The sequence below is a fragment of the Oryctolagus cuniculus genome, chromosome 3 (genome assembly GCF_051225735.1).
Source record: "Oryctolagus cuniculus isolate XC-2025 breed Fujian yellow rabbit chromosome 3, ASM5122573v1, whole genome shotgun sequence".
Taxonomy (NCBI): Eukaryota; Metazoa; Chordata; class Mammalia; order Lagomorpha; family Leporidae; genus Oryctolagus; species Oryctolagus cuniculus.
The window spans coordinates 139,342,839-139,361,683 of record NC_142869.1 but is presented as its reverse complement, the minus strand read 5'-3'; the positions used below and the strand labels follow the sequence as shown (position 1 = coordinate 139,361,683).

At 45.9% G+C, this 18,845-nt stretch overlaps 1 long non-coding RNA gene across 2 annotated transcripts in view; it reads left to right on the top strand.

The window, feature by feature from the left end:
• LOC103348693 (LHFPL tetraspan subfamily member 3 protein) overlaps positions 1 to 18,845 on the top strand; it is a 569,591-nt gene that overhangs the window by 487,124 nt on the left and 63,622 nt on the right. The window lies entirely within an intron of this gene.

Here is an 18,845-nt window from a genome sequence, read left to right as displayed (position 1 = left end):
GCTACACAGCAACAGCTAAATAATGCACTTTCTTTTCCTCTCCCACATCCCATCCAGAATCTCCCTCAGATCTACTTTGGTCCCCCACCCATCTCTCAATGCCGACTTTGAGCACCCAGAGGGCTCCCTGCAGGGTCCCTCACTCTGTGCTCTAAACTCAGCTTCTTGTTCTGGAAAAGCACCTGACTGTGCTAATTATCACAGGTTCCTCAGGTCTCAACCCAAAAGAAAGGATCTTTAATGATACTGCTTCATTTACAATATCTAGGCACCTTCCGGCATCCAGTTAAACTACAAAATGAATGCCAGGCCACGTAAAATGAGGGCACAGAGCTGAAGGGTACGGAAGAAACTTGGTCTCCAGATTAGCTGCTCCTTGAGAGAGGTAACTGGTGAAAACGGAGTCCTTGCTAAAATAGCAGAGCACATCTGTCATCGATGAGCTAGACAGCTGTCACCTGGTACTCTTTCTGAGGTACTTGCTTATGTAGAAGTCACTGTGAATGGCCAGAATTGACTGACACGGTCCCACATCAGTCTTCCTTCTGTCTTCAGTGCCTTCTTCTACCACTGTCTCTTGCATTCGGTACAGGGAAGCACAGCTGCAGCCCCAGAGAGGCCAGACCACAGCCGCACTAAGGGAGCTTCACAGGCTGCACAAAGCTTCCAGCACCCATGCACAAAGCCCTTCCTTCAGGCAAGCTCCTTGGACTCCCAGCTTATGGAAGAGCCCTAATCCTGTAGGAGTCCTCTTTCCTCTTTCCTGTGGAGCTTGTTAGGCCAAATCCCTTTTCTGCTCACACACACCTTCTCTGTGGCCCCATCCACAGTTTTCTGACTGGATCCCTGTACCATAACCCTCAGGAAGTAAGATTTACCAGGTCTCCCCTCCCCACATTGCTTCATCTGAACCCTGGGTTCTGTTCCTCAGTGGACTGTGTGATTTTGCACCTCAGAGTAATAGTTCCTTCACATGACACAGCAAGCCATGATATGTTTTGTGTTGAAGCACTAAAAAGGAGACAGGTGGTGCATTTATGGGTAATTACAACCCGCTGCAGGCCATGTTCTAACACAAAAGAGTGCAGTGCTGGAGTTACAACAGTCCTCAGTGAGGAAACAGCTCTGCCAGCCACATGGCTGCTGCCCGTGCAAGTGTTTGGACAGAGAACAGAACTAATTGACATTAAGGTCATTTGGGTACCTATGAGCCACGAAGCATAATGATTCCAGTGGTACTTAAGTTCCAATTAGTTCAGGACTAAGTTATTTATAGGTTGTTTAGAAAGGTGTTACATCTTTTGAATAATTAATTTTAGATAAAATGTGTTGTGTTAGGGGAATGTTTTCTACTACAGTTTATCCCAAGAATCCTCAAGAGTTTCTTGATGTCTACAGATTCCTAAACCAATAAAGGGATTTCACAAATGTCCAGGTTGTGTTTCACAAAAACATAAATTCTTGATTCTGGGAAACAAAGCATCAAATTCTTATTCCAGTAATGACACTTGCTTTCTCTGTGACTGAAGATTTTTCTCTTGAATGTCTGCTAAAATGAAAAGTGTTTAGGATAAATGTCCATTATGTTCTTTGATCTGAACATCATTGGAATGTTTTCAACATGAAAAAAAGAAATCACATAAATTAAATTGTTGAGATTTCTACAATGAAGATGAATTATTTGTTAGTGCTACAAAGTCCTTTTGCCTTCATTCAGCTATAAACAAAATATGACAAAGCACTTGCAGGGCTGGCCCACGGGATGGTGAGAAGGCACCAACAACATCTTCCTATGGACCCCACTTGAGGTCAGGCTTTGTGCTCATCCACCCCACCTAACTGCCAGAGCCAGGGCCCCTTTTACTCACAGTGCCTCTCGGGCATTGAAAGCTACTTGTGCAAATTCTCTTCTCTCAGTCCTCTCCCTCTTCTCTATGTTCTTACTCATGATTTCATTTATCCCCATGACCCTGTTATGCGTGGAACTGATTTGCACCTTCTGAGAAAGAATATATTTGGAGTCCTAAACCCCAGAACTTCAGAATGTGACCTTATGTGAAATCATGGTGTTCACAGAGATAAACAAATAAAGATGAGCCCATATAGGTGGTCCCTAATCCAATAAGACTGGTGTCTTATAAAAGGTAGAAAGTGGGATGGGGACTGGACACAGAGACAGGACATGCACAGAGAAACATCACATCAACAGGAAGGCAGAGAAGAGACAGGGTGAGGCTTCAACATGCCAAGGACTGCCAGCAGAAGCTAGAGAATGGGCATAGGACAGATGCCTCCTCACAGTCCTCAGAAGAAATCAATCCTGCTGACACTCTGACACTGACCTTGAGCCTCCAGAACCTCCATAACTTGCAGACAACACAGCTCTGTTGCTGTTGGTTGCAGCAACTCTAGAAAACTAGTACAGGCCAGTGCTGCGGCTCACTAGGCTAATCCTCCGCCTGCGGCGCCGGCACACCGGGTTCTAGTCCCGGTTGGGGCGCCGGATTCTGTCCCAGTTGCTCCTCTTCCAGTCCAGCTCTCTGCTGTGGCCCGGGAAGGCAGTGGAGAATGGCCCAAGTGCTTGGGCCCTGCACCCCATGGGAGACCAGGAGAAGCACCTGGCTCCTGGCTTCGGATCGAAGCAGCGCGCCGTAGCAGCCACTTGGGGGGTGAACCAATGGGAAAAGGAAGACCTTTCTCTCTGTCTCTCTCTCTCTCTCTCTCTCTCTCACTAACTCTGCCTGAAGAAAGAAAGAAAGAGAGAGAGAGAGAGAGAGGGAGAGAGAGAAAGGAAGGAAGGAAGGCAGGCAGGCAGGCAGGCTAGTACAGACCTAAGCTCCAGTTCAAAATCTTCTTCTAAATAACTCAACTGACAAGGAATGCACCGAGTTCAAGTTCATATAAAGGGCTTTTGGTCTAATACATGGATCAAAATATTTTCTCAATAAGAGTTAACAGGACTGATGATGGTGATGATGATGGTGGTGGTGGAGAAACAGGGAAAAAAGGAAAGAAAAAAATAACTAACTGGGCCGGCGCCGCAGCTCACTAGGCTAATCCTCCGCCTAGCGGCGCCGGCACACCGGGTTCTAGTCCCGGTTGGGGCGCCGGATTCTGTCCCGGTTGCCCCTCTTCCAGGCCAGCTCTCTGCTGTGGCCAGGGAGTGCAGTGGAGGATGGCCCAGGTGCTTGGGCCCTGCACCCCATGGGAGACCAGGAAAAGCACCTGGCTCCTGGCTCCTGCCATCGGATCAGCGCGGTGCGCCGGCCGCAGCGCGCCGGCCGCGGCGGCCATTGGAGGGTGAACCAACGGCAAAGGAAGACCTTTCTCTCTGTCTCTCTCTCTCACTGTCCACTCTGCCTGTCAAAAAAAAAAAAATTAACTGAGCCTGGCTCTCTTCTATAAAATATAAAAGATCTGTAAACAATCTTCACAAGGTATGTCTTTTCTCTGCCCTTCCTCCATCTACCAAAAGTCTAAAGCAGAGTCGCTGTTTTGTTCTTGCTGAACACGTTGGTGGACAGCGGCATTTAATCACAAATGGACACCTTTGAGAGGAAACCATAGATCCCGGCCCCTTTGTGCATTCAGCAGGAGTATTTGGTATTCAGTGTGGCAGTCTGGAACTCTACCTCATTAGCCAGCTATTCTCCATCCGAGCAGAAAAGGAAAGGGTGGCGTGACATGTTCCTGAGGGGGCAGTGATGGGAGTCAAGCAACAGTGCTCTGGGACTCAGCCTGTTCTCCCTCCTGACACACTCTTCTCTGATGGAGACGAGGACACTTAGGACAACAAACCACGTCAACCACCTGCAGCAACCAGAATGCCTGGGCTGTTTTAAACGGTGACACTGATCAAACACCTGCTCTGTGCGTTAGAACACTGTCGGATACCTACTTCATATTCACTCCTCCAACTGATCCCACTAACCCCCACTTCCAGCTGACGGGAGTATTATTAGTGCCATTTCAAACATCACTCCCTGTTTCACAGGTGGCTGGAGAAACTGCATTGCCCAAGGCTGGCATCTGAACCTCTGCTCTGTGACTCACTGTTCAGAGCTGAGCCCCTGGAATGCTACCTAGTGCATAGTAGATACTCAGTAAGTGTTGTGTGGTGAGATGACTCCAAAGCCTGTGCTCTTTCCAGCTGCTGGAAAGTCCCTGGAACTGGAAGAAAACAGGTGAAGAAACCAGAAACTCAGGAATGATGCTCCGAGTGACAATACTCTGAAGTTTTCACTCTTTTGCTTTGAATTGTGCCTGAGTCCACCAACTTGTAGTAATTACACACAATATAAGGCAATGTTTACTGGTGGTGTGAGTCTCAAAAACAGGTAAATGACAGTAACAACAACAGGGATGTATTATTCTTTAAGAAAATCTCTTGATTTTCGAGTCATCTCCCACAAAACACTTCTCTTACTCATCACCATTTGGACATTCACCGCACTCTCACACAAACCTCATAAATCCTGGGTTATCTTGTCAAGAATTTAAGAGCAAGTGTAAAGTGCAGCCTCAAGTCGTCAAGGAGTTTATAAATCATTTCACACCCTTTTCCTAAGTGCCCAATTCCTGAGACAGGCCGAGAACGTGGGTATACCCCGAGATTCCTTTCTTAGTGTATAAGACAGTGAACAAAATGTGAGACACTCTTTCCATTCTCCAGATGGGAGAGCAGGTTAGTTAAAGCCACATCAGGTACTAACATGACCACCTGCATCCTGCCCTGGCTGGTTTTCCATTAGGGAAAATCCCCAAAAGTCCTGATTCAAGGACAACTGTGTTTACTCATTCTTGCTATATTTTCTATCTTAAACCATAGTAGCAGAACCCTCACAATAACAATACCTTTAATTTTGAATTATTGATAAATAGTATTTCCTACAAATAATCTTTTATCATACATGAGTTTTATAATATATATGATTTCATATATTCATATGTGATATTCAGTACTATATGCATACCAAATGAATAGCTTAAAGAGTTTATGATGGGGGCTGGCACTGTGGTGGAGCAAGCAAAGCCGCCACCTGTGGTGCAGCATCTCATATGGATGCTGGTTCAAGTACTGGCTGCTCCATTTCCAATCCAACTGCCTGCTAATGCACCTAAGAAAGCAGCAACAGATGGTCAAGTACTTGGGCCCTTGCACCCACATGGAGACCCAGAAGAAGCTCCTGGCACCTAGCTGCAGATGAGCCCAGCTCTGGCAGTTGCAGACATTTAGGGAGTGAATGAGCAGAGAGAAAATCAATTGATAGCTCTCTCTCCCTTCCTCTCTCTCTCTCTGCCTTTCAAATAAATAATTTTTTTAAAAGTTTATTATGGAAGAAAGAAGAAGTTCTGAGCAAAGCAGTGCAGAGAAAGTCCTTCTTTTGTTCTGAGACAGTCAGCACTCTTATCTACTGGTTTGGGCTGGGCCACAGCTGGGAGTTGGGAACTCAGTCAAGGTCTCCCACATGGGTAGTAGGATCCCAATCACTTGAGTCATCATCTTTTGCCTCCCAGTGTCTGTATTAGCAAGAAGCTTGGGTCAGAAGCCAGAGATGTAAATGGAATTCAGGTGCTTGATGTGAAACATGGGTATCTTAACTGGCATCTTAACCACTAAGCCAAGCACCTACACCCACCACCACCAGGATGTTCATTATACCACACTCCAGAGACCTCCAACTGAGTGTTAGCCTTTTAGTTGGTAAGCCTTTTCTGAGCACCAACAATGGACATGGCTCCTGCCCTCCCAGAACATATAGGCTGTAAGAAAACAACTAGAACAAAGTGTAGCTCTGCTACAGAAGGCACAGGCTGTTCCTGGCAGGAACACTCAGTCTAGTCTAGAGGGGTCATGGAAACTTCTTGGAAGAAGAACAACTAAGCTGACAGGTGCAGGAGCCAGCCAGCTGAGTGGGGATGGGCTTGCTCACACCGAGGTTCTAAATTCCTGGGAGGGAAAGGAGAGCATGAAGTGTGTCAGAGAGTAGCCAGGTTAGCTCTGATGGATCCTGAGGCCATGCTTCACACCAGGGCAAACAGAAGCCATTGTAGGGACTTAAGAAGGGGTATGGCCGGCACCGCGGCTCACTAGGCTAATCCTCCGCCTAGCGGGGCCGGCACACCGGGTTCTAGTCCCGGTCGAGGCGCCGGATTCTGTCCCGGTTGCCCTTCTTCCAGGCCAGCTCTCTGCTGTGGCCAGGGAGTGCAGTGGAGGATGGCCCAAGTGCTTGGGCCCTGCACCCCATGGGAGACCAGGATAAGTACCTGGCTCCTGCCATCGGATCAGCGTGGTGCGCCGGCCGCAGCGCGCTGGCCGCGGCAGCCATTGGAGGGTGAACCAACGGCAAAGGAAGACCTTTCTCTCTGTCTCTCTCTCTCACTGTCCACTCTGCCTGTCAAAAAAAAAAAAAAAAAAAGAAGGGGTAATGTAAGCAGACTCTGGCTTAGAGGGGTGGAAACCAAGCTGCAGAAGGGCAAAGACAAGAGGCAGAGGGATCGGTGGGGAGGCTGCATGACAGCCCAGGCATGAGAGGACAGTGTGCAGAGAAGTGCAGTGGCACAGAGATGGAGAGCAGTCACTGGTCAGAGAGAAGTAGAGTCTATAAGCCTTGGTAAAAGCTGGTCATTCTTCCACTCTGCCTTGAGCCACAGGAAGGACAACGGCACCAGCAGCCAAAAAATGGAACATCAGGGGACTACTTGGAGGAAGGTTGGAGGGGGAAAGGCATGAGCTCCTTTTGGGTATCATAATTTCTCCAAACCAGCAAATATTCAGAAATAAAAGGAGGTGCTATACCTAGAACAACATAAGCTGAGCTCTGGCCTAGCAAAACAAACTTAATGCTTATTCCAGTGATCCAATATTCTGAAGCTGGAGATACCAGTGAAATATTCAAGGCAAGATGTCAAGTTGGCAGTGGATATGTGTGTCTGAACTCAGAGAAATTCTTGACCAAAGTGTTTTCAACCAGGAAGACATTTAAGGACATTCTTCCCAACTGCGTTATGCTGTTTAATTACTAGATAATTTTTGGCTGTTGTCCTGTAGATGTCAAAATTGACTGGTGGCTAGGGCTATTTTTCTGTCCTTCCGTCACTGTGTATGTCATGTTAGATGGTCCTGGAATACCTCTGGGTGTGCCCTGGAGAACTGTCTTACCTCGAAGATCAAGTCAGAGTAAAATCTGCTCAAAAGAAGCTTGAATAAGACTTTTGTAAAACACTGAGGGTTGGCACTGTGGCGCAGTAGGTTAAGCCTCCACCTACAGCACAGGCATCCCATATGGGAGCTGGTTCGAATCCCAGCTGCTCCACTTCTGATCCATCTCCCAGACAATGGCCTGGGAAACTAGCAAAAGATGACCCAAGTGCTTGGGCTCCTACACCTAACTGGGAGACCTGGAAGAAGCTCCTGGCTTCTGCTTCAAATGGTCCAGGCTCCAGCCATTGCAGCCATTTAGGGAGTGAATCAGCGGATGGAAGACCTCTGTCTCTCCCTCTCTCTGTCTTTAACTCTACCTCACAAAATTTAAAAAAAAAAAAAACTGATGGATTGATTTGAGAGAAAGACAGAGACAGAGAGAGGGAGTTAAAGATATAATTTATTTGCAGCTTCACTCCCCAAATGTCCACAACAGCCAGGCCTGGGCCAGGCTGAAGCCAGGAGCCTGGAGCTTCATCCAGGTCTCCCATGGGATGGCAGGGACCCAAAGACTCGGGCCATCATCTGTTGCCTCCTAGGAACATTAGCAGGAAGCTGGATGGGAAGTGTAGAGCAGCCAAGACTCAAACTAGCACTCCCACATGAAATGCAGTGCCTCAACCTGCCACAACCTGTGGCACAACCCTCATCCCTAAGGCAAGATTTCTACTTCAAGGGAGGAAGGATGAGTGAGCATATGTATGAGGATAGTTCAACAACTTCATGAAAAAACTGAATTAAAAGATAAGTTTATTTGGTGCAAAAAAAAAAAGTGTTGGAATCTATGCATGATTTTATAGTATGCATTTTCATTAACTTATTGAATTTGCATCATATGCATGGATTTCAACATTTTTTGTACCAAAATAAATTTTTGTTTTTATTCTATTTTCCATGAGCTTTCTAAAGTACCATAATATATCCCTGATTTAGGGAGAAAATAGTTCATAAGAGATAGTCTACTGACTCTGGATTAGTGGCATCGTTTTCTATCCAGATGACAACATGTTGTTGCTATGGTTGTTAAAATCAGTAGCAATCATCATTATTATGACAGATGCCACATCTTTGCTAAGCATCCATCTTTGTCAACACTAGTATCATCAATGGGTGCACGTATTAAAGTGCTTCCTGCTTTTAGTTCATTCTCATTTTGAAAGATAAACCTGAAATAACATGAAGACGTTTATTGCTGTTACCTCCTAGCTGATTATATCATAATGAAAGAAAGCAATTTTGGAGAATACACACAACAATGAAGAATCTGTATAGTGACTTTGTAGACTGAATACATCCCATCAAGAAGAAACACTTTAAGTTCTTACTCAATAACTTGTTAACCTAGATGTAATAACACAAAGAATTTTCCCCAAGTGCTGACAAACTGCAGCAAGCAAAAATTCAAGAGTTGCCAGTGGGGCAACAATGGCTTCTCTTGGTGTCTGAGTTAACATGAGCCCTTCTGTCTGCTGTCTTACTTGGAAAGTGATCAGTATCTTTCCCAGTGACTGATCCTCACTGTAATCTAGAAAATGCTCCTCTGAACTTCAATTCATTATTTGTTGGCGTGACTACTGCTGATACAGAACAAGCAACTGCTTAGAAATGATCTCAAAACAGAAAGAGAAAAAACCCAATGACCATGGCTAGTAGAATGGATGAATCAAGACCAGCATTGTGGTGCTGTGGGTTAAGCAGCTGCTTGTGATGCCAGGATCCCATGTTGGCAGTGCCAGTTTGAGTCCCACCTACTCAACTTCTGATCCAACTTCCTGTTAATGTGCCTGAGAGGGCAGAGGAAAAAGGCCCAAGTACTTGGGCCTCTTCCATCCACATGGGAGACCTAGATGGAGTTCCTGGCTCCTGGCTCCTGGCTTCTGCCTGTCCCAGCTCCAGCTGTTGCAGCCATTTGAGGAGTGAATCAGTTTATGAAAGATCTCTCTGTCTGTCTGTCTGTCTGTCTATCACTCTGCCTACTACCATGCCTTTCAAATAAATAAATCTCGTTTAGAAAATGGGTAAATCAGTTGTACAATATGCATACAATGTCAAAGTACCCTACAGTAATGGAGACAAAAGAATCGTAGATATGAACAGCAATATGGATGAACCTTACAAAGTACATTACGTGAAAGAAGGGAAATATAGAAGAGTATTATAGTGTGATTCTAAAATCAAAACTTAGGGGCCGTCACTGTGGCATATTGGGGAAAGCCACTGCCTGCACTGCCGGCATCCCATATGGGCATTGGTTTCAATCCCAGCTGCTCCTCTTCCAAACCAGCTCTCTGCCTATGGCCTGGGAAAGCAGCAGAGGATAGCCCAGGTGCTTGGGCCCCTGCACCCATGTGGGAGACCAGGAAGAAGCTCCTGACTCCTGGCTTTGGGTTGGCCCAGCTACGGCCATTGGAGCCATTTGGGAAGTGAGCCAACAGATGGAAGACCTCTCTCTCTCTCTCTCTCTCTCTCTCTCTCTGTAACTCTGCCTTTCAAATAAATCTTAAAAAAAAATAAAATAAAAACTTGGACATGGCACACTGGCAACCGCAGAAAGTGATTGCCATGGAATCAGGAAAGCAGTCTCCCTTGGAGGGAGAGAAAGCTTTGTGACTGGGGAGGACACATGGGATTTCCAAGATGCTGGCCATGTCCTAGTTCTTGACTGGTCGGTGGTTACACAAGTGTTCCCTTATTTGTTAGGTTATGCATTTGTATTTCATGTACTTTTCCAAATGTATGTTCTGCTTCACACACTCCAAAAATTCCCTAAAAAGATAAGGACACCACTTAAGCAGTGATATGGAAGAAGCTGATGCTGGATATTTTTAATTTGTAATTATAATGATTTATACAAAAGGGACAAAGAATTCTTCCAGGCCTGCCTTTTTCCCCTTCCGTTCAGGCTGTTACACAATGCCACTTTCCACTCTGAATTCAGCTCAACTCCACCCTGCACCCCCACGCTGCACCACCCATGATCTGGATTCTCTTGGGTCTGGTTTCTGACATTCAGAGAGGTCAGCTCCCGGCAGGTTGCAGCTTCATTGTGCCTCATGTCAGTGCTGGGAGGGGGAGGCTTAGCAGGAATGCTCAATATGCCCCCCTCACACACTCCCTTTGTAAAATGAGGGAACGATGGGGCCAGTGCTATGACGCAGCAGGTTAAAGCCCTGGCCTGAAGCACTGGCATCCCATATGGGCACCAGTTCTAGTCCCGGCTGCTCCTCTTGCGATCCAGCTCTCTCCTATGGCATGGGACAGCAGTAGAAGATGGCCCAAGTGCTTGGGCCCCTGCACCCATGTGGGAGACCCAGAAGAAGCTCCTGGCTCCTGCCTTTGGATCAGCGCAGCTCCGGCCATTGCAGTCATCTGGGGAGTGAACCAGTGGATGGAAGACCTCTCTCTTTCTCTACCTCTCTCTGTTAACTCTGCCTTTCAAATAAATAAAATAAATCTTAAAAAAAAAAAAAAGAATGAGGGAAAGATGGGTTCATGCACGGAACTGCTTTGCTCATTCAGAGTAGAGAGACCAAACCCCTCCTCCTGTGGCTGACCATGACATTTCACAGGGCACAGCCCACCTACACAGAGAGAATTAGCCCTCTTCCAATCACTTACTCTAAGACACACAGCAACCATCTTGATCCAGGTCGTAAGTGCTAAAGGGAGTTCTCTGCCCAAAAGAACAACTTGAAGCACTGAGGCCTCAAAGAAAAACTTTATTCTTCAGTTTCTTGGAGAAAAAAAATTTTTAACAGCAACTATGTGTTCCAGTAGATTCCAAGCTGTTTCCCCAACTTGGCCCAACAGGGGCAGTAGGAACCATCAGCCTGGGTGAGAATCACATTTCAAAATCTCACACCTATTACAAACCTCATTTTCTTTGGGTCTAGCAGGATACTATCCTGCCATTGGGATTTGGGGCCTGGCACTACGCTTCTGGGCTGTGTCAACCATGATGATGTCTCCTGAGATTGCTTCATAAAAGGGTGTCTTTGCCAAAGATAACCAGATAGTCTGTGCAAAGCATAGAAGTGCACTCTGGGTTGCACCTATTGTTTCCTTGGATGTGATATCATCACCTCTGATCTTAATTTTAGTCCTCTACAGTCACCATGGTTTCAGAATCCTTTCAATTACTGTGAATGATTGCATAAGGATGTTGAGTTTAATCTCTTAAGCCCCATCTGAAATTTCTGCATTGGTCTGGAGGGCAACTCACCTACAAAAGGAACTTCAGACCCTGCATTCAAATGCACACACTGGCTGTCAGAGCTGGGCAGTTTCATCCCCTGGCCACTCAGCCTAGGAGGGAGCTCAGGCCTAAATATTCTGTCTGGGCATGGAACCATCTCACCTTGCTTCACCTGACTCCTCCCTGCTGGCTTCCAGCCTTGGGATGTTACAACACTGTTGTATTTGTCAAGAAAATGCATTTTTTTTTTTAAGATTTATCTATTTATTTGAAAGTAGAGTTACACAGAGAGAGGAGAGGCAGAGAGAGAGAGAGAGAGAGAGAGAGAGAGAGAGGTCTTCCATCTGATGGTTGACTCCTCAATTGGCCACAACAGCTGGAGCTGCGCCAATCGGAAGCCAGGAGCCAAGAGATTCTTCTGGGTCTCCCACATGGGTGCAGGAGTCCAGGGACTTGGGCCATCTTTCACTGCTTTCCCAGGCCATAGCAGAGCTGAACCGGAAGTGGAGCAGCCGGGACCAGAACCAGCACCCATATGGGATGCCGGCACTTCAGGCCAGGGTGTTAACCCACTGCACCACAATGCGGGCCCCAAGAAAATGCATTTCTAAGTTTACCTCATTAACCTCTTTTCTCTTCCACATCCCTCCAGATCAAGCACACACTTCTGGTGACTATCTTAATTTCCCAACTGCTGGTCTGCTATCTTTCTGGAGTTCCCCAGCAAACTTTCCTCTCTTCTCCTCCCTCCACTTTCTTCCTGGCAAAATCTTTGAAGCTGAGTCCAAGCCCCATCATGCCCTGGCCACCCCACCCCACACCAAACTCTCTCCTGAAGCTAGGGTCTCCCTGCCTCTGCCTCTCTAAGCACTTTATTGGAGTTCTGCTTTGTGTTGCTATTTATCGTTGCTTGGCTGGGGCTGGTTTACCAGTCTTTTTATGATCTTCCTGTAGATGAGCCCCCTGTAGAACTCTGTCCAGTACTTTCTGTGTACAAACAGTGCCTCTACAGTGTTGGCCATTCCAAAGCTGCATGTTGAATAAAGGCTCTGATTTTTTTTAAACCTCTTTATTCAGCCTGCAAATTGATCTGATCCAATTTCTTTGCCGACTTGACCCAGCTCAATACCAAATCAGAATACAGCAGGACTTTCTTATTCATTGGGAAGTTTTATCATGTAAATGCCACTTTTTCAACTATCTGAACATCTAATTCAATGTCAGGAATCCAAATGTATTAGTCAGATTTTCATTACTTTAAGACACCTGAGAGAGGACTGACCTTGTGGCACAGTGGTTTAAGCAGCTGCTGGCAATACTGGCATCCTATATTAGAGCACCAGTTCAAGTCCCAGTTACTCTGCTTCCAATCTAGTTCCACGTTAATGCACCTGGAAAGGCAACAGATGGCCCAAATACTTGGGTCCCTGTCACCTACATGGAAGACTTAGATGGAGTTCCAGGCTCCTGGTTTCAGTCTGGCCCCACCCAGGGTTTTGGCAACCATTTTGGGGAGTGAACCAGGGTTGTAAGATCTCGCTCTCGCTCTCTCTCCCTCTCTATCTCTCTCTTTCCCGGTATGTATATATCACCCTGCCTTTAAAATAAATCAGAAATATTTTTAAAATTTTTAATTAATAAAATGCCTGAGAGAGACAACTTATGAAAGAAGAAGGTTTGTTTTGGCTCATGGTTTGAGTTTCACAGTACAAACTCAGGCAGCCCCATTAGTCTGACATCTGATAAGGCTGGAGGCTGGCAGTGATGGAGTTTGTGCAGAGGAAGGAACATGTGTGGAGCCAAGAAGCACAGAAAGAGAACAGATGAGCCAAACTTAGCTTATCACCAATCCTCTCTGGACAGCTGCCTCCCAAGAGCATGCCCCAAGGACCTGAAGACCTCCCAGGAGGCCCTCCTCCTAAACACTGTAATTTGTTCAAGCCTCTACCCTTAATACTTCAACCACTGACATTAATCCATTAACCATTAATAGTTAATGTGGGGGCTTCCACATCTGCATAGGTTGAGGAGCCAAACCATGTTCAAACTATAGTGCTATCCTTTTCCCAATCTCCTACAATATTCATGTGCTTGTTTACTATCTGGTCCATCTCTCCAGAGATCCTTGAGGACAGAAATAATGTCTCTGCTTTATTCTATACCCCGGAGATCTTCAGATCCCTTAGGAACTCAAGGGCTCTTCCTGATTTGCTAATTGACAGTTTTTAGTATAGAATCCCTGAAGCAATTTCTCTCATTCTAATCCCATATGGGTTCCCCCTCCCCCAGCCACACCACTACACCTTCCTCCTCCACACAGTCCCTCCCTCACACCAAACCATCAACTGTGTTCTGAAATCCTCCTATTGCTGACTTGCCATAAAATCTTAGTTGAAACACTAATCCCAATACCAAGCACTAACACTTGGACTGGCTTTTTAAATTTAAATGGCTAAATTAAATATAATTCATTTCTAATATAGTCATATAAGCTACATTTCAAATACTCAATAGGCATAGGTGCCTAGTGGCTACCATACTGGACAGAGAATTGTGTGTTGATTAATTTTTGTAATGTTTAGAAAGACGTATAACATTCCCACCATCACTGAAAATGACACTGGACAGTGCTAGTGTAGAGCAAGCAAGAGAAATGATAAGGAGACAGAAGGATTTATTGACCCAACAGGAGCCACTTTGTTCATTTCCAAGCTCTTGGGAGTAAATGTGCTTGAACTCCTGAGAAATATCATGGCTCATTCTCCTGGGCTGTTTTATTTTCTATCAGTGTCAAAGAGAGTTTTTTCACCACTCTGCATAACCTATCAGAATTGCCCCAGTCAACATGGCAGGAAGTTGTCCCTGAAGTGTCCTTATTTGTGGAATTCCTTACCTACCCCAGGCATCTGACGTGGGTACCCCATATATATATGTACCTTAAGTATCTCTCTTTTGATTTTTTGTCATGCCAGTTACTATAATTCAGTTTTATGCTTCACTCCACTGAGACCGTTTTATACTTGACCTTGGGGTGACCACATCTTTATGTACTGAAGTTTAAGTAAAGTAATCAATAACCTAAATTTCAGAAGTTCAGAAGTACTCAGAGAAGGGGAACTGAAGCAAAGCCAGACAACAGAGAAGACATTTCACCTCTCCTATAATAGGGTTATTTGTATGTGTCAGAGTTGAGAATTTGATGGCTTGTTTGTTTGTTCAGTAAGTTCTCCCTCTCCTCTCCTCTCCTCTCCTCTCCTCTCCTCTCCTCTCCTCTCCTCTCCCCTCTTTTCCTCTCTCTCATTCTCTCTCTCTCTCTATCATACACAAACATACACAGTCACTCAAATGCTAAAAACAGAAAAAAGGAGCTCTTGCACAAACTCAGGCTCTTTAAAATATCATCTTTTACAGCCCATTTTTAGTCTTCCTCTTCTTTTTTAATCTGTAGCAATACCATCACTGATTTTCAGATTTTTCCTGTCATCATATGTCAGCCACTAGAAGAAACTGCCAACACAATTTTAGTTATCTAAAACTTTAAGTGAAAATACATCATGACCGCCATCAGCATCCATGATGTTTATTTTACTTGACTTCAAGCATTAGGCAAAGCCCCAAACCACCCTCAGCGTTACTAAATGGATTCAATATCAGCTTAATTTGATCCCTGTAAATGCAATTGAAAAATATTTCATCTTGATCCTGCTAAGAAAACAAGAATTCACAGGGAATGTGCTTGCAATTCTAACCATAATTCCAAAACAGACAGTGCTTAACTACAACCATCAAAATTAACTTATTAGCACCAGGAATTAACCAAGGCTTGTCGCAGTCCAGTTTTCTGCAAACATCTTCTGCCGCCCTTCATCCCTCTCTTATTCCTCTTCAAAGGAACACATTCCTCTTGCTCAGTTAGATCTGGGAAGGGAGGAGGCAGGGAACAACCTGCTCTCTCAACCAGTTACAGTCACCCAGGCACGGGCGCCTCCTTTGTGATCACACACACACACACACACACCCCTGCTTCTGAATGATTCCTCAGAAAAGCCTTTAAGCTAGGAAGCCTATACCTTTTTCCCTGTTTGCTCATTAAAATAAATAAATAAACACAGCAGTTGAATCCCTCTTATAAAGATGTGTACTTCAGTGCCAATACTCCAAGTCATAGCAGCCAAATGAATCACTTTAAATGCTGTTCACAAAGAAGCCCTTTGCTTGAAAACAATCATGGCCAGTTGGGATTTTGGTCACTTGATACCGAGGCTCAGTGATATCTGCATTTTTTAATAGGGACTCCATGTCATGTTTACAGATCCATCACCACAGCCTGTAATTTTGAAGGCACATTAACAGTTTATCAAGGAACAGTTTCCAAAATTATAGAAAAACACACATTGCAATGGACACTTCAGCTGCCACAAAGTTCCCACTGACCCCAGACCCCTGATGAAAGAGGAACTGGGATTAAAGCACTGTACAAAACAAGCCCATGGTGACCTTGTTCTAATGAGCAAGACAGAGCTCGGTCTCTATTTCCAGTGTTTCGCTGTTTGGGCTCCATGTTTATACCCACGTTATTGCGGAATTGTCTCCAGAAAATTGGACTCATCAGAACATTTCCACCTCCTCACTCATACACATCTGGACACATCATATCTGAAAACTGGGAAATGCAAGTGCATTGACAGACCAGGCGGAACATGAGAGTGGGAAACACCAAGCCCATTTATCACCCTCAGTGAAAAAAATTACACAGGCAGCTTCTTCCACAAGGAAAGCAAATGAATGAAAGGGTGAGCAGAGTGCTAATAATGTACCGTGGCTCCAGATTAAAGTGTCAGTGCTTCCGCTCAGCCTCTGAGCAACTCAAGTGCTGCTCTGGGTTTTGATTAGGAAAAGGAAGCTACTCATTGTGGTGTGAGCTGCATACCCAGGATAGAGTTTCCTAAAGCAACTGAGCCTCATCAAACCAGCGACTTGGTGAGTGATGGGGTGCAGGCCAGGCTAGTCTCCAGTAAAGTCGGGGAAGATGACTTGGTGCGTCCAGGGCTCTGTGCCAAGGCTCCCAAGCAGCGCTCTGTAGCTTGTAGACAGGACTCAGAAGCCCACCAGGCATACAGCCTGCAACACTGGCAGACTCCCAGGCCCCCCAGCAGAGCCCCATTTCTCCTTCCTCCAGGCAGCTTCCTCCACTCTGACCCTCACTGACTCAGTGAGCACAGATCTGCAGCAGGCACCTCAACTCCCCAGGGAAGCAGAGACTGCATGGTTATAAGGTACCAACTACACCCTATCCACAGGAGGGGAAAGACCTTCCAGTCCTTTAGAACAAAAACTTCTAAGAAAAACAAACACCATTATCATCCCAAGCAGTCTGTTCTGACACTAATTTTTTCGCTTCTCCAGGATCTGCTCTCAGACAGGGACCCAAATAGACATGCAGGGTTTCTCCTTCCATTTGGACTGCATTTCCCCTTCCCCTGGGAAGCCCAGTACCTACCTGCCTTCCAACAACCACGCTCCACTGCTAATTCACAGAATGGAACCTGCCAAGTATGGTCACAATAAGATGAGTCTTTATGGAATGTGTTCTGTCTTGAAAAAAAAAATACCATTATATGGTGTTCAGTTCTTTGATGAACTTGACAGGAACTGACTTCCAGAGAAAATCTGTCCTGTGACTTTTAAGAAGCGTCCATAAGTGATCAGGACAAGGGTGGAGTGAGGCTGGGTGGGCTGCCTCAGGTCCTCCTCCTCCCCCCAGGCTGTGTGGGTCACAGGGGAGCAGCAGGGCCCACGCTGAAAGCATCCTCTGTGAGCCGTGGAGGCTGCCTCCCTCCACCGCAGAAAAGAGGCAGGGAGACGAGTTCCACCCAGAAGCACCCACAGCTGTGGGCAAGAGGCACTTGCACGCAGATCCAGTCTGCAGTGAGGGCCGAGGCAGGACATTCTCTCTTGATGCTGAAATGAAGTCCTGAATTATTCTTCCAGGACACTTCCTTGTCCCGGCTGCTCCTCAGAGGGAGCCAAATCTTCAAGTTCCAGGAGACAGAACCATGCGGGCCCTGCAGTTCAGGAAGACAAAAGTGGGACCCTCATGATGTGAATGAGCTAGATGTCACACTGGGATGTGTGACTACCTTACTGCACTGCTTTATAATTTGGTTATTTTTTTTTTAAGATTTAGTTGTTTGACAGGCAAAGTGAAAGAGAGAGGGGTGGATAGAAAGAGAGAGAGAAACATTCTCCATCTGCTGGTTCACTCCCCGAAGGACCCCCAAGGCAAAGCTGGGCAAGGCCAAAGTCAGAATCCAGGAATTCCATCCAGGTCTCCCACGTGGGTGCAGGGAGGCACATTAGCAGGAAGCTGGATTAGAAGTGGAGCAGCTCTGACTCTAATATGGGATGCTGGCATCACAGGTGGTGGCTTAACCCACTGAGCCCTTTCTGGCCCCAAGTTCTGCCATTTTTAAAGGTCCAAATTAGCAAAGCCAGAGCATCTAGAGTCAGAAATTCAAGAGTTCACTGGGAAATGAATAAAATCACCAGTTCTCCCAGTTCCAGGTGAAACTCCACTCAGACACAATAAGTGCACAAATAAGAACACAAGTGAAGCACTTTGCAAACCCAGATCAAGTTCTGTCCGCGAAGGTTGGCAAATGTACCAGGAATTTCGCAAAGCGAGTTAGCTCTCCCAGTTGTGGGGTAGAGATGATAACAGACCATATATATTAGGAAAAAGTCAACTCAAGGCAGAGAAAGAGCTACTGAGTATAGAGTAGAAGTGTAACTTGAAAGGTGGTGACAGTATTACCTGGAGGACAGAAGACAGAGACGAGAGGGTCTTTCCATCACTCGCACCCCAAAGACAATGAGCTTCCTTCAAGACTGAGTGACTGAAGGGTTCCACTAGCCCGTGGCGGCCCAGTGTTCCAGAGTGATTTTGATTCAGGGGTCTTTGTCAAAGGTGGAAAACCTAGAGTTGTTGACCACTCTGGTGAGTCCTGATGCTTCTGGATACAAATATCTACAAGTAGTCCTGGTTCAAGTACGTACTGAATGTAGAAAATGCTGCATCCTTATGCTTATTCTAGCATGTTGAGCAGGTGCTAGCAGAGTCCCTGATCTCATCCCCATCTAAATCTGCAGTTCCCTGCTGCTGCAGGGTTTCTCAGCCTCACCACTATTGATAGCTCGGGCGGGGTATCTTTCCTGAGCATTGTACAGTGTTGAGCAACATTCTGGGCCTCTACACACTAGAAGCCAGTGGCACTGCTCAGCTGTAACAACCCAAGACATCTTCAATCATTTCCCAGTGTTTCCTAAGAGCTAAAATTTCTCCTGGTTGAGAACCACTGTGGCCCAGAGGAAGCAGTGGCTTTTTCTGCTTCACATAAAGGCACCCTGTGGGCTGGTGGCAGCCTGCTGTGAACCCCTATGGCATCC